The sequence below is a fragment of the Thamnophis sirtalis genome, unplaced genomic scaffold (assembly GCF_051295495.1).
Source record: "Thamnophis sirtalis isolate CommonGarterSnake01/CBP01778 unplaced genomic scaffold, rThaSir2_p1.2 scaffold_3, whole genome shotgun sequence".
NCBI classification, from domain to species: domain Eukaryota; kingdom Metazoa; phylum Chordata; class Lepidosauria; order Squamata; family Natricidae; genus Thamnophis; species Thamnophis sirtalis.
In genome coordinates this window covers 160,931,822-160,943,403 of record NW_028261383.1, presented here as the reverse complement: position 1 = coordinate 160,943,403, position 11,582 = coordinate 160,931,822, and positions in this window count along the sequence as shown.

Genomic DNA, 11,582 nt, shown 5'->3' with positions numbered 1-11,582 from the left:
TGAAATTTAAGGACTAGGAGGACATCTCCTATTTGACCTTAAAAACTGAGGAGGAAGTTCTACCTGTATGGGAGAAGGCAGGTAATCTGAATTTGACTGAATTTGTATCTGCTCATGGGAAAATATGCCTTTAGCTATTTGGCCAGGCAAGTAGTTATAATATCCTGGGGATTCACTGCACAATGGACAGCAAAGCAGATTTTAATTCTGCAGGCTGGCAGCACCTCAATAGGTTTTGGATGTCATTAAAGAGCAGCATATCATAGATCAGTGATGGCGAATCTTTTTGGCACTGAGTGCCCAAATGAGAACGCATGGGCATGTGCACTCACCAGAGTGCAGGAAACCTGAAGACCAGCTGGCCGCGCACACATGCCTGTTTTTTTGCTGTTTTCAGGCCATTTTCCAGGCCATTTCAGGCCATTTTGGGACTGTTTCTGCCCCCAAAATGGCCTGAAAACAGCCCCAAAAGCAGCCTGAAAATGGCCCTCAAAACGACCCCCAAACAGCATCTAGTTTCTGGTGCATGCGCACATCGGAAACCAGAAGAGCAGTTAGCGATGGTGCATGTGCCCACAGAGAGGGCTCTGTACGTCACCTCTGGCACAGGTGCCATAGGTTTGCCATCACAGTCATAGATATTTAAAAAATTATAGATGCCTGCATGTTATATGGGAAGGAAGCTCTGAAATAAAATTCAGATATCTTACTAATTAGGGTATGTATGCTAAGTTGTGATTTGTTTAATTACGATATGTCAATTGGTTAGGTCCATGCAACATACTAAGCTAAACAAACCACATTATAGTGTGGGAAGTTATCACCCAGCCCTCTCCCAGAAAAATGAAATATCCTAGGAAATATTGAAAAGGCAGAATATTTCTCTGGATATGAAAAGAAAGAAACATGTTTTAAAAGACAGAATAGTTGCCTGTAGCTTCCTGCCCATCCCCACTGTTAATGGGCCATTAAGAAGGCCAAGCTAGTCCCTTTTACATAATAAAGACTTCTCCACTGCAGCTCCAGGGGGGATGGGAGTAAAGGCATGATAACATTGGCCCTTTACTCAATTGACAACATGGCATCTGAGAACTCAACTAAACCTGGATTCAAAACACAGCCCAGAGAGTTGCCCCTGCATGGCCCTATGGGAGTCTGACAATCAATCAGAATACATTTCTTACACAGGAACAGGAAACAGAGAGGTGGGACTGAACAGGTTATAAAAAGCCTAGCAGCCCCTCCCTCAGCCCTTCTCTTCTTCTCCACCAACATTGAAGCATGTGATCACCTTTTCTGTTCAGGGCTCAAGCCATGTGGCCCTGTCCAACAATAAACCATCTTTCCAAGCAGCCTCCACGTCTCCAGTGTCTTTTTCCCCACTTGGAGCCGAACCCAGAAGGACATTTCTTTCATCAATAGTGTAACCTGTTATATAAATCCAGCCAAAAAAGGAGCAGCTCCATTGTTGGAAGCTATGGAGACTTTATCATACACATACTTAGAAAAACACACAAAATGTTTTGTGTATTGAGGGGCAGGCGCTTAAGTGTAAGTTGGGAAGTGGGAAACGAAAGTTGTGACATTCTGTTAAATTACGTAATAATTTTCTTTTTGGTATGGAACAATTAATCCTGTTTTCAAGAGGATTGGTGGAAATCCAGACATCGGCTCGCTTGGTGGTTTAGCCAAGGCAGCTGGCCAGGCAGAGTGAGGTTCTGCAGCTTCTCATTAGCTGTGCATAGGCCACTAGTGCTCTTTCTGCTATTGAAAAATAAACCAAGGGGGAGGAAATTAGAAGGCGGTCAAGATCGCACACTGAGCTGCGTCAAACCAAACTGGGTTAGGGCTTACCGCATGCAGGAATGTATAAGGATCCCAATCCTGCTATTGACAGTAATGCTTAATGGCTGGCAAGTTGGGCACTGACCTTTAAAAAAATTCAGCACTCCTGTTAAGGAGACGGGCACAACTCAAAAGCTCTGGATGCAACCCAGAGGTGAAATCCAGCAGGTTCGGACAGGTTCTGGAGAACTGGTAGTGGCAATGTTGAGTAGTTTGGAGAACCGGCAAATACCACCTCTGGCTGGCCCCAGAGTGTGGTGGGAATGGAGATTTTGTAGTATTCTTCACCTGCCACGCCCACCAAGCCACAACCACAGTAGTAAAAAAAATTTTGAATTTCACCACTGGTGCAACCACCAGGCCCTAAAAAGCAGCCGCCAAAGTCAAAATGGGATTAAAAAGGAGTAAAGTATTTAATTTATTGGGGGATAATTCTATGAACTAAGTCAGTGGTCTCCAACCTTGGCAACTTTAAGATCTGTGGACTTCAACTTCCAGAGTTCCTCAGCCAGCAAAGCTGTTGAAGTCCACAAGTCTTAAAGTTGCCAAGGTTGGAGACCACTGAACTAAGTTACTTTAACTTAAACGAAGGGAAGTTTTCTTCTAGCCCTCTCCACTTCTTTGTCCTCCAGTATATCACATAAAGGCAGTGGTTGGATTCAGCTGGTTTGCACCGGTTCAAGTGAACCGGCTGTTAAATTATCCGCCCACGCACCTCGCAATCAAAGTGGATGCTGGGCGCTGCGCTGCAATGGAGAAACGGGCAACAGAGCACCAACGCAAGGAAAGGAGAAGGTTGCTTTCCCTCTTTCTTCTTCCTGCTCCTCCTCCTCCTTCCCTTGTTCCCTTTTCTCCATTGCAGCGCAGCGCCCAGGATCCACTTTGATAGCGGGGTGTGTGTGTTAATTTAACCACTGGTTCGCCCAGGGTCAGATTGGCTATCACGGGAGGCTCATCTCGCATATGCGGAGGAGCTGGAGGACAGGGATGGGCCACGCCTCCCACGCCAGCCAACCTGACCCCGGGCCAACCGGTTGTTAAATTACTTGAATCCCATCACTGCAAAGGCTAAATATCATGGGTGGCCTGAAAAATCTTGCATGCTCCTTGAAACTCAACTTCCTTTCAACACTTCCTAGAGATTTGTTGGGAGAGGGAAGGAATGACGAATGAAGCACTGGTTGGATTTATACACTGTAACTAACCCATGGTTTATATAATCATGTGTTTGGTTTGTTGAATAAACTACAATAGCCTGACATGGGTCTAGCTACTGTAGTCCTAAGAATCTGTTCCACGCACAGGGGGAAAAAATAGGCTAGATTTGTACAATATTCTAGGCTACACTCTAGAAGGCAAATCTGTGGTTCACCAGCTTACAAAGTGCTCATCCCCAGTCAGTCCAGATGATTCACTCAACTGTAAACTGAACTACATGGGCTCTGAAATAAGCACTAGGGTTTATTTTTTTGGGGTGACTTATTTTTGGGGAAACAAAAAATAAGATATTAGAAAATCTGATATTAGAAAATCAGTTGTTTGTGGAAGAAGAAAATAATGTAACAAAGATTTATCTTCAGTAGGGCAATTTTTAAGTTTCAGAATCTACAAAAGTCAGAAAAATCAGAACTAAATGAAATGGTCTTAAACTTACTTGTTTCAAGCATTGTGCTAGGATACACATTATTCCAGTAAATATTAAGTTAAGCTACAATTGGCTGCATTCACACATTGCATTAAGCCATAAACTCTGGTTTACTAGCCCTAATAACTTAGCATTGATTAAGGATCCAGACAGAAAGTCAGTTTCCAGGAAGGGGTTGTCTACGTGGCTATTTTTATTCAACTTTTTTATAAGGAAATTGCTTTGAGTAAAAAAACAGCTGCTATAGCCAGTTAGATTCTGCTTAATATTATTTTTCATGCTGATTTTGGCAAAACTGGATTAGTAACAATCTCTTGACAAAGATGGGAGGGTTGGTTTGTTTTTTTTAATTCTGGTGTCTATTTTACTTTCTCTAGATAGGTTTTAATTACTGGTTTGTTTATTTATTTCTTTTATATATTTTTAATTTGGAAACTGACCATTTCACTCACAGAGCGACTCAGTTTCCTTGTACTTTATGCTTTCTGTAATCAGTTCTGATGGAGAAATGGTGCTTTTTTGCTATTTGAGAAATAAAGGAAGAAACCATTAAAATATGCCAGCAAGTAAAACCGTATCTCCATCTTCATGGAAATCACAGGTGATTATTCTTCTGCCTATCTCAACAAACAATAAAATAAAATGCTGTTGCAGAATGGAAGGGTGTAATTAAAGAGACAAGGGTCCTCAAAAGTTTCTCTAGCATCTCACTGATGTACCTGAGGAAAGGCTACATCCTTCGGAAGACATATAATAATAGTATATTGTTGTTAGTTGCGAAATTGTGTCCAACCTATCGCGACCCCATGGACAACGTTCCTCCAGGCCTTCCTGTCCTCTACCATCCTCTGGAGTCCATTTAAGCTCACGCCTACTGCTTCAGTGACTCCCTCCAGCCACCTCATTCTCTGTCTTCCCCTTCTTCTTTTGCCCTCAATCTTTCCCAGTATTAGGCTCTTCTCCAGTGAGTCCTTCCTTCTCATTAGGTAGCCAAAGTATTTGAGTTTCATCTTCAGGATCTGGCCTTCTAAAAAGCAGTCAGGGTTGATCTCCTCTAGGACTGACCAGTTTGATTGCCTTGCAGTCCAAGGGACTCGCAGGAGTCTTCTCCAGCACCAGAGTTCAAAGGCCTCAATTCTTTGGCACTCAGCCTTCCTTATGGTCCAACCTTCACAGCCATACACTGCAAGTGGGAAAACCATAGCCTTGACTATACATACTTTTGTTGGCAGGGTGATGTCTCTGCTTTTTAGTATGCTGTCTAGATTTGCCATAGCTTTCCTCCCCAGGAGCAAACGTCTTTTAATTTTAATAGTATATAATTTAATATTTTAATAGTATATTATAGGCATATAATAAATAGTATTTCAAACAGTTATAGAATTGAAGTCTCAAACCATAGGAGAAAACCACTGATGTCTAGGCATTTGATTTAAAAAAAAAAACAAGGTTGGCAATTTTAGCAAAAAGATCCACAATGGTAGCAACAAGTATCAGGTAACATGGGGCAGGCAGGAGAGGAAATTTTAATAAAGATGGTACTCAATTTATGGATGCCAGCAATTGATTCCAAACACTTTGGTAACGGCAGCCAAGAAGAGTTCAGTAATGGAATTAAAACAGTGCATTAAGGCTGACCTCATCAATCTGTCAGATTTGGTTGTAAGTTTCAAGTATGCTCTAAGTGAAAATAACGTCCCTGGTTTTAACTCAAGCATACTTTAGTTTTTCTTAAACAAAAAGCAGTAACTCCGTCAAGCAACTTGGAATTCTAGTTTTCAGGAATGCCAGGCACCCGTCCCAGAGATTTTTTTAAAAAATGCCTGAAGGATACCTTTTTTTTCTCCTCGGATCAGAGTCTAATTATCTTTTCAAGCAATCCAGGTCCATGACTGGTCCAGCAGTCAAAGAAGCTGTTCAAGGTTAGTATGGCTAGAGTTCCAAATGAGCCTCAAGGAGGACCTGGCCCAGTGGTGAAATTCATTTTTTTTTTACTACCGGTTCTGTGGGCGTGGCTTGGTGGGCGTGGTGTGGCTTGGTGGGCGTGGCTTGGGTGTGATGTGGCTTGGTGGGCGTGGCAGAGGAAGGATACTGCAAAACCCGCATTTCCTCCCAATCAGCTGGGACTCAGGAGGCAGAGAATAGATGGGAGCATAGCCAGCCAGAGGTGGCATTTGTCGGTTCTCCGAACTACTCAAAATTTCCACTATTGGTTCTCCAGAACCAGTGAGAACCTGCTGAATTTCACCCCTGACCTGGCCTATTCTGTGATGGGGGTCCCACCTCCCCAATGTTGTTCTTCCTGAAATCTTGCCAATTTTTTTTCATGCTAGCCAAACGGGCTTGTAATTGCAGGAAGGGTGGAGTGGGGTGATATCGTATCATTCCCGAAAAAACACATCTTGTCCTCTCTGAGGGTCAGGGAGCAATTCTTCTGAATCCCAGGAGCTAGCCTATTTTTCACGGCACAAGGACGATCAAGTGCCAGGAATCAGAAGCATAGATTCCTCTGGAATACTGCCGATGGGAGCGTAGAAGGGCTTTTGCAAAAGGTCCGCTCTGAGGCTATAAAAGGGCATGTGCATTGAGTATGTTTTGGTGATCTCTTTCTGTAAGAGCAATAGCAGGCAGGGAGAGAGCTCATTCCAGGGTGCCTTTCAAGAGGGGCAGCCATGTTTCTCCAAGGCTACAGAGGCAGATTCCCTGTAGTACCTTTAAAGACGAGCCTTTGCACATACTAGAGCCAGAGGGTGATTGCTGGGTTTCTGAATCTGCATTGTGCAAATCCAGCCAGTGATTTAGTGATTGAGTGATTCAGTAAGCTGTAGTTCAGGACAATGTGTGAATGTAGATGATGTTCTGTAAGAGTGAAGGTACAGATAAAAAGTCCACCCTTGCTCATGGGAGTCCACATGACAGCTGGGGGCGGGGGGAGGAGATCACCTGGAGTTCCTGCAGAAAAGCAGGATATGAAATAAACAAACAAAGCTCTTGGGGACGGCAGCACTTCATCTGAAACAGAGAATATTTTAGGTCGTACTGTGTACCCCGAGAGGGAAGAGTAATGGGGAGGGGAAGAACAGAACGAACAAATTGTACCTTGATTCATGCATGGCATTAGGCCAATATGGTTCATTGCACAAGCCAGAATTGGCTGAGTTTCCACAGCCTGCTAGGCCAAAAGCAAACTAGCCACACTGTGGTCCAGCATTACTTGTGGCCCAGCTTGTGGTGATCTTCTAAGGATGGCTATAAAGGCTCGTAAGTCCTAACCAAGGTGGCCCAATTCATTCAAGAACATGTTGTTCAATGTTACGCAAGAGGCATCTCTTGGGAGAGCCCACAGTTTGCTCCCTTTTATGGGACCACAAGGCTAGAGCCAGCTAGCAAAACTCTCTCTACGGAGTCAACGCGGTATTTTTCAACTGTGGCAAGTTTAAGATGGATGGACTTCATCGTCCAGGCTGCCCCAGCCAGCATGGGAATGAAAAGTTCACACCCCTTAACATAGCCAAGTTTGTGAAAACATTGAAACAGATAACTGAATGTGGCACTTCGAGACAAAAGTCAACCCGGAACCCCTCCGTGATCCGACAAAAGCGTGAACGTCAAAAGCGCGCCGACAACAGCGCGCCGACAGAAGCACGATTTAAGTTAAGGTAAGGTTTAGGGTTAGGTTTAGGATTAGGTTACAGCACGCTTCTGTCGGCGCGTTTTTGTCGGCGCGCTTCAGCGCTCATTCGTCGGCGCGGTTTTGTCACCACGGTTTAGTCAGGCGCGCTTTTGTCGTTCGCACATTTGTGGTGGAACCGAACCCCTCAAGATCTGGGTTCAAAAGACATGTCAGTTATAAACCAAGCAAGGCACAGTCGGTATGTTCTATGACTCATCCAGAAACAAGCTAGTCCTGTGATGGCGAAACTATGGCACACGTGCCAGAAGTGGCACGCAGAGCCATCTCTTTGGGCACGCCAACCGTCACCTGTTGCTCTTCCGGGTTCCAGCATGCACGTGCGGGGCCTGCCAGCTGGTCTGCACGCGCATGGGAGCGCCTCCCTGGCGCGCATGCACACGCCGGAAACCAGAAGCTCAGCTTCCTGGTGCGCCCATGTACACCAGGGAGCTGCTCTTCCAGTTTCCAGTGCTCTCGTGCGTGTGCACCAGGGAGCTGCTCTTCCGGTTTCTGGGGCTCCCCCGCCTGCATGCGCACGCTCCCGTTATATGCACTTGGTGCTGAAAAGCTTTGCCAAAACTAGTCATTTCTGAGCCAACCGCAGGATCTGTGCCTGGATCTGCAGCATTGTGTCTTCACAATGCTTCATCCAGTGATTTTGGGGAAGCCAGCAATCTTTGCCAATGGCTTAGGAATAACCCAATGGATTTTTTTTTAAAATTTACATGCCCATTTTGGAGATTATCTGTTGCGTGATGCATCGCATCTGTCTGAACCCTGTGAATTCACTGATTATCAGGGCTGGCTCAGCCTTCCATCCTTTCTGAGGTCGGTAAAATGAGAAGCCAGATTGTTGGGGGCAATAGGCTGACATTGTAAACCACTTAGAGAGGCTTTTAAAGCACTATGAAGCAGTATATAAGTCTAAGTGCTATTGCTATTCCCAACCTTTGGAAAATCCCAATTTCCTGAGCTACAGATACAGCATAGAAAGAAAAAAGGAGACTTCTCTCCATTTTGTAGTTTTATCTCATGGGGATGGGGGGATCAATGGTTGGTTAATCACAGAAGCGAGCTAGGCAGTTGGCCAACTTTCTGAGTGCTGAACATGCTTTCCACATGCTCAAGGGGATCTTTCACTTATTTTCCCTTGCAGTTGTAGCATGGTGATTTAGGAAACACAGATGTAATGTGGTTTAAACAGTGGATGTGCCCAGGTAAAACTATTAATTTCATGTCAAGAGGTGGAAGTGGACATTGAGCTGCATAGCTTTGTCCTAAATTTTTGTTCAGAAGAGGCAGGTAACCTCCAGCCTGGGCAGCTGCATTTTACTTTCAGATCTTGGCTAGGACTTTTAGAGCAGGGATCTCCAACCTTGGAAACTTTAGGACTTGTGGACTTCAACTCCCAGAATTCCTCAACCAGCAGGTTAGAGACCCCTGTTTTAGAGAATGTGGTGAGGCTGGGCGTTTTGGCTCTTTTTCCTGGTGGAGGAAAGTCTTTGCAGTCATAACTCATATATATAAATAATCCTAAACCTACGACCGTTTATTACAACAGCACTGAAAAAAATGACTTTTGACTAGTCCTTTTGCTTATAACTGTTCCAATGTTCCAGCCATCATGTAATGAAAATTTGGCTACCTGGCATCTATTTATAATAAGGGCTGGATTTGCTTAACAACTGTGATTCACTTAACAGCCACAGCAAAAAAAAGTTGTGAAATTGGGTGTGTCTCACTTAACAACTCCCCCACTTAGGGGGAGGGCCTTCTCTATAGCTGCTCCGGCCCTCTGGAATGATCTCCCCATGGAGATCCGGACCCTCACCACCCTTCCGGCTTTCCGCAAAGCCTCTAAGACCTGGCTGTTCCGGCAGGCCTGGGGCTGATGAGTTCCCAGCCCCACTTAAACTGTTGTGACTGTTGTTTTGTTTTAACTTGTTTGTCTTGTCTTCTGTTTGTATTCCCCTTCCCTTTGGTTTGTTAGCTGCCCTGAGTCCCTCGGGAATAGGGCGGCATACAAGTTGAATAAACATTCCAACATTCCAAACATGAAAGTTCCAGTCCCAACTGTGATCACACATCCAGTACAGGTGGTCCTCAACTTACAACAGTTCATTTAGTGACACTCAAAAGTTACAACCCTGGAAAAAAGTGAGTTATGACCATTTTTCACACTTACTACTGTTGCAGCATCTCCATGGTCATGTGATTAAAATTCAGATGTTTGGCAACTGACTCACGTTTATGATGGTTGTAATGTCCTGGGGTCATGTGATCCCCTTTTGTGACTTTCTGACAAAGTCAATGGGGAAGCCAGATTCACTTAACAACTGTGTTACTAATTTAACAACTGCAGTGCTTCATTTAACAAACGGGGCAAGAAATGTCTCAAAATGGGGCAAAACTCACTTAACAAATTTCTCCCTTAGCTACATATATTTTGGGCTCAATTGTGGTCATAAGCAAAGGACTACCTGTGCTTATTTTTTATTCTTACCTTGGAAAAATCTCTGGGAAATCAGTTTTCCCAATACTTGGAATTTTTAAGGACCACAGTGTAAGCCAGTGCAAACTTAATAGGAATAGCAATAGCAGTTAGACATATACCGCTTCATAGGGCTTTCAGCCCTCTCTAAGCGGTTTACAGAGTCAGCATATCGCCCCCACAGTCTGGGTCCTCATTTCACCCACCTCGGAAGGATGGAAGGCTGAGTCAACCTTGAGCCGGTGAGATTAGAACCGCTGAACTGCAGATAACAGTCAGCTGAAGTGGCCTGCAGTACTGCACCCTAACCACTGCGCCACCTCGGCTCTTTTTAATGGCATCCTTTCCCTTCCCCCTCCTTAACCTCTACAATCATTTCTCAGAAATCCCAAATCTTCAGTCCTCCCTACATTACTGCGGCTCCAGGGTAGTAAATGGGATGCCAGAAGTAACATTTGCCCCCCCCCCCAAGCTTCCCTCCTGTTATAAACTAATCTACAAAGTAAATTAGCTGACTGAGCTAACCTAATGTTTAATGCAGTGTTTCTCAACCTTGGCAACTTGAAGATGTCTGGACATCAACTCCCAGAATTCCCCAGCCAGCATTCGTGAATGCTGGCTGGGGAATTCTGGGAGTTGATGTCCAGACATCTTCAAGTTGCCAAGGTTGAGAAACACTGGTTTAATGTGTAATGTGCATCTTATACACAGCCCCAATTTAAGTACCCTGATTCCCCCAAAATAAGACTTCCATGCATAATAAGCCTTCTCCAAAAATATTGCAACACAGTAGCAGCCATGAGGTTCGCCGCTTCCTGCACCTCAAAAATAATAAGACCTCCCTGAAAGTAAAGCCAAGCACTTATTTCGGGGGTCAAAAGAAAATAAGACCCTGTCTTATTTTCGGGGAAACGTATATTGTTTTGGTTAAAACTCCCTGTGCCACCAAAGAAGTCAGCCTAGTTATCTAATTGGTTTGTATAACACATCTGATTATGCCAACCATTTCAAGCACCAGGTCCAAATAGTAAGCCCCACTGTGGTTTGTTTTGGCTTAATATGTTGCGCGCAAACCCAGCCAATGTGGTTTGGAAGCTCTAGTTTGTAACTTAAGTGTGTTGTATAAACCTAGCCAGTTGCACTTTATTGAATAAACCATGTGTAAACAAATTTAGGTTTTGGACAATGTGTGGCCTCCTCAGCAGCTGATTAGAAGTAGCTTGTTTGCCTCCTCCTCCTCCCAGGAGGCTGAAAAAATATAGAAGAGGGGATTGGAAGAGTCATCTCATTTTTACCTGCCCCCTCATGGTTGGCTGAGGTCTTGCAAGTCAGATCAGGAAGCCTAATTCTATCCTCACTACAGCCCTGTAAAGTAGTTCAAGCTAGGTTTAACAACTCTTCTCTACCTCCCTTTCCACTGAGTTAACTCCCTGGGAATATTTTCAGAACTGTTTCATTTATAAACAAACAAAAAGCCTGTACGATCGGCCAACAATTTCCTGGCCAAGGCCTGTTTGTTTTCCTCCCGCTGTTCCTTGGGACTCGGAGATGGGCTGTCTTCATTTCTCTCTGCCCCCCTCCCCTTCCTAGTCTTCATTTTCGATCCAGGCCGAATGTTTGGAATGGTTAAAACTCCGTTGTGTAATCCAATTGCCCAGCTATTTCCCTTCTTGGCCCATATATTTTTTTTAAAAAAGAATAATAATAACCATACTATCATTTGGGTTGGTTTTGAAAAGTGACTTTCCAAGACTTGTATGCTTGTTGGCAGCGTCCCCCATGTCCACGTGTCCCCCCACCCTTCCCAGGAAATGAACAGAGCTGATGTGTCTCTTGGTTTGCATCCCCTGACTTTTGAAAGAAGCAAACAATATGATTAGAACATGGATAGACCTTACTTTTGAGCCCATGGGAAGAAACATGAGGCC